Source organism: Gavialis gangeticus, unplaced genomic scaffold (assembly GCF_001723915.1).
Source record: "Gavialis gangeticus isolate Ggan-Ray unplaced genomic scaffold, GavGan_comp1, whole genome shotgun sequence".
In the NCBI taxonomy this organism is placed as follows: Eukaryota; Metazoa; Chordata; order Crocodylia; family Gavialidae; genus Gavialis; species Gavialis gangeticus.
Window position 1 is genome coordinate 121,613,525 of NW_017729025.1, and position 4,138 is coordinate 121,617,662.

Below are 4,138 nucleotides of genomic sequence, written 5' to 3' on the forward strand. Positions count from 1 at the left end.
CCAATATGTCATTATTAGTCCTTAAAACTTAGTTCTCAGGCATTTCCCTGGTGTCCTGAGGACTGGAGCCTGCATGGAATATATTAGATTAGCATATGGGAAGCATGCACAACTGCTTTCTTTCTCCAAGGGGGAACCAGACATAGTTTGTCTGCCTTTTCTCTCCTCTACTTATCAGTTCAGGCTTGGGGTGGCTGCCAGTGAAAGCTGGTTCATGCAGACAACTCCTAGGTTCTGGTGTAAACAGAAGGTATGGTTGCTGACCCTTTGTGCCTGGCAGTTCTCTATATGCATATAGTATTGATGCTCCATGACCTCTCGCTGTGCCTTGTTCATTTCTGGGTAGTTTTCAAGGCAATAGTTACAATGTGTGAATCCTATCTACCCTGAGAGCTATCACAGTCAGGTAGCTAATGTTCTGCCATGTTCGGCACTGATGAGACTGTGCTTCTTTTCATTTTTGCAATGAAACTAATGCCAAAGAACAACTCTCCTCTGTGGAATCTGCACCCTCTGATATTTTGCCAGCCTTCCAGGACAACAATAACTAGGGTATGCAGTAAACCTTTCCTGTTTAATCAGGCTTTTTGTCCATCAAAAACCATGACAAAGTATGAGTGTGGGGAGCTGATAATGGTCCAATACTTTTTGATATTTTATCGATGACTCATTTTTTTTCATATAATCATTTAAAAAATGTAAAATGAATGTAAACCAGATGTTATCATGACAGATGTGGGTTAAGTGCCTAGGTAATAAAAATACAGGAAAATGTTCTAGGAAAATTCAATAGGACTCTGCTTATTAAAAATCACCTTTAAGGTACAGTACAATTATAGGAGACGAAAATGTAACTAGGTCTGAGTTTTCCCTGCTTTTCAATTTATTTGATTGTTACCTCTGAAGATACAGTTGCAATGAAGATGTATCAGACACTCTCATGTTTCCCTTACTCTCACCTTTCTCTCAACTCTTCAGGATCTGATTCTTCATCCCTTTCTGAGGCTTAACTCCCATGAAACTCCAAACACAGAACTGAGCCTATAACAGCAAAAACTGGGACAAAAGTCTAGAAGAAGCAGTTTAGTCTGAAAAACAAAGAAAGAAACAGTTGTAGTAAGGAGGGAGCAATAGAAGGCCATTACTTTTAGTGACTTAAAATAAAGCAGCATTTTACAGCTTTGCCTTATCTTATTCTGAAACTTTTCTATTATTCAGCTTCTTTTAAAATAACTTTTTCATTGATTGATTATGAAACTTTTCTATAAGAGTAAGGCAATGACAGGGGAAATAGCGGCAGGGTGATATGATGCAGACAAAGTGACATACTTAATTAGCGGCATAAAACTACTTTACGCAACATGAATGTGTTTTGAAAATGTGCAGTTCAGATCCATACTTGGTATAAATCAGCAGAGCTACATTGACTTCAAAAGTGTTTGAACTTGATAAGAATTAGTTTTTTGGTGTTTTTTGGTCCACTTAAAAAAAATAGAAGAAGAAAACAATCCTTTGGCCAATCAGCCTAATAATTACTTGTTTCAATTGATAAAAAATGTATGTACAGCTTAAATGAAGATAATAAAAAAACTATTATGATCTTCAGATCATGCTATAAAGGACTTACACAAAACAGTTACCAAGGCTTATTTCCTGTTAGATATTTACACTCAAATAAAAAGCTAAAGAATTCTGATGAAAACAAAATTGCCTGCCTTGAAATCTAGGTGTAGTTGTGAGATTTGCACTTCCTATAACATACAGTAAATCAATATAATGCATGTTGCTGTAGTTCACATTTCTATCACACATATTATAACGCGGTGTAAAGGATTTCATAATAAAATGGTTCAAATATTGTTTCCAGTGAAAATACTAAGACAATGCTAAAAGGAACAGCACTGGAACTGGCTAGTATTTCATAACACCTGTTCACCAAACATTAGGAGACACTACCTGCTCTGGAGTTTGGCAATTATTGCACTGGGGAGTAAATCCTCCTATTTGCCTGTAACATTGGGCACCTATACACATGACAGTAATTAGCACGTGTTGGAGCAGACGTGATAAATCAAGTCTTGTGAGTCTGCTGAAACATGCTAAGTAGCATGCTCCAGCAGCCTCCATGTCATTTATATTCAGTGTCCCCACATTTCAAAATGATGGCAGGGGTGCTTTAAAGTGCCCCCACCATCATTTTGAAGCACAGAAAGCTGCATATACGTGTGATGCTGGGGGCACTTTAATTACAGCGGCTCTCTGAGCCACTCTAATTAAAGTTTCCTCCCCGCCCCCTGAGCATGTGTATAGACACCCCTAGTGAATAGGGCAAAAACCCACTGAGTCCACTAAGGCCACTAATGAACCTAGAAAGGGCATAGACCTTCTTGGCAGTCTCTTCCAATAGAAGGAAAAGGCACTGAATGAAGTCAGGGGGTATTTGAGGGAAGACAAAAACAGGAGGTCCACCAGTTGGACATGATGAATCAGTTTGGTGCATCATCCCCAGGTGTTTGGGGAGCTAGGCATCATCAGCTCTTTGGCTATCAAGGCTTCCATCTGGATTGTAAGCAGCATCAAGTCTCTACAGTTTTTTTTTTCAGTGAACTGAAATTCTTGGTATCAAGTTTAAACTTGACTCTCTAGTTTGGCTTCAGATCCTTGCGACTAGCCCCTCCCCTCCCAAATGTCATGCTCTGGTCCAATCCTGTCCCACATGCAGAAGTGAATCATTGTTCACCCAGGCACTTTCAGGTACTCTCCAATCTCCAGTGCCTTCCACAATTGGCTGTCAGAATGAGAACAAGGCCATAAACAGTTCCCTTTGTTTTCTGGTTGGTGACCATTGAGTACAGAGGCAAGGAGGCAAGATGCCCAGTCATGTTGGTGGAGGTCAGAAAATGGAGGCTTTAACTTCTATTGATAGGAGAAGAGAATCTGACAGATGGAAGGGATTTTACAAGAGCTCAACAAGGCTGAAGGACAGCTGTAGGTACATGAAGAAGATGTAACTACTCACAGAGGTGATGGGAGGAAGGATATAATCTGCCTTCCCCCAGCACATATACACACATATGCATGCACACACACACATGCATGTGCAAGTTCAGGCTGACTGCTAGAACAATTGGGAAATTATTATAACTTAAATGAATAAAATCCAAACTATTAACTTTACAAAACTTCACTCTGATAAAGTAACAACATGACAAAATCTGTAATCTCACATAAGGACTGAAATCACCATCATATAGTATTGACTCACCGGAAGTATAGGAAATGTCCATTTTCTGATGCTTACTTCTTATAACATGTTAGAGCAAGAAATCTGAAACTCGTAAGCAGGGAGCGGCAGTGCTAACAGAGATCCTAGCAGTAGTACACTGCATATCAGGATATGTGCATGAGACAGATAAGGTTAAGAAAAGAAGAAAAGAAAAGAAGGCGTTCACCTTTCTGTTGTTGTTTATTAAGGACCTGACTTATTTGCTTGTAAAAATCTCATTGGTTATGGGTGTTCTGTGCAATATATGACTGTAAGAGCAGGACTTGGTAGGATTTCCCTCATACCTACAAAAAGCAGAGAGATCTGAAACGTCTGATTTTTTTATGAAAATAATAAAAGTACTATTTCCCCCATATAAGTGGCCAGATTTGCAAAACTGCACTCACCCAGCAGTTCTCAATGGGGATTTTTAAATATGGTACACTAAATGGTAAAGGAAGCACATTCACAAGACTTTTTAATGTTTCTATTAACAAGTTTAATTGATGCAAGGTTTTACAGTTTCATTTAAACATATTCAAATTCCCTGGCTTTTACCTCTTGTACATTCATGTCTACCTCTTACTTGGGTGCATCTCCATGAGATGCTTAATGCGCAGAAGACTAATTCTACTGTGCATTAGTGCAGTGGGCAAAACCCATGCTAATGTGCTAATGCGCAGTAGATTTAGTCTAATGAGAAGTAGCATTACAACCCCACCCCAATTCATCTGTGCTAATGCGTGGGTAGTGCCAATTATAGCACATTAAGTTGGCGCCACCGTTATGGTGCATTAATGAACATGTAGACGTGCCCAGACTGTGTCCTAGTTATATGGATAATTCACGTTTTGGATAATTCCACTTAAGTCA

At 39.2% G+C, this 4,138-nt stretch overlaps 1 long non-coding RNA gene across 1 annotated transcript in view; it reads left to right on the forward strand.

Annotated features, from left to right (window-relative positions):
* Positions 1–1,309, forward strand: part of LOC109299494 — a 16,398-nt gene extending 15,089 nt beyond the window's left edge. Inside the window, exon 4 of the long non-coding RNA XR_002097892.1 lies at positions 979–1,309. This is a non-coding gene — a long non-coding RNA (uncharacterized LOC109299494). The remainder of the gene's footprint in view (positions 1–978) is intronic.
* Positions 1,310–4,138: the final 2,829 nt, after the last annotated feature.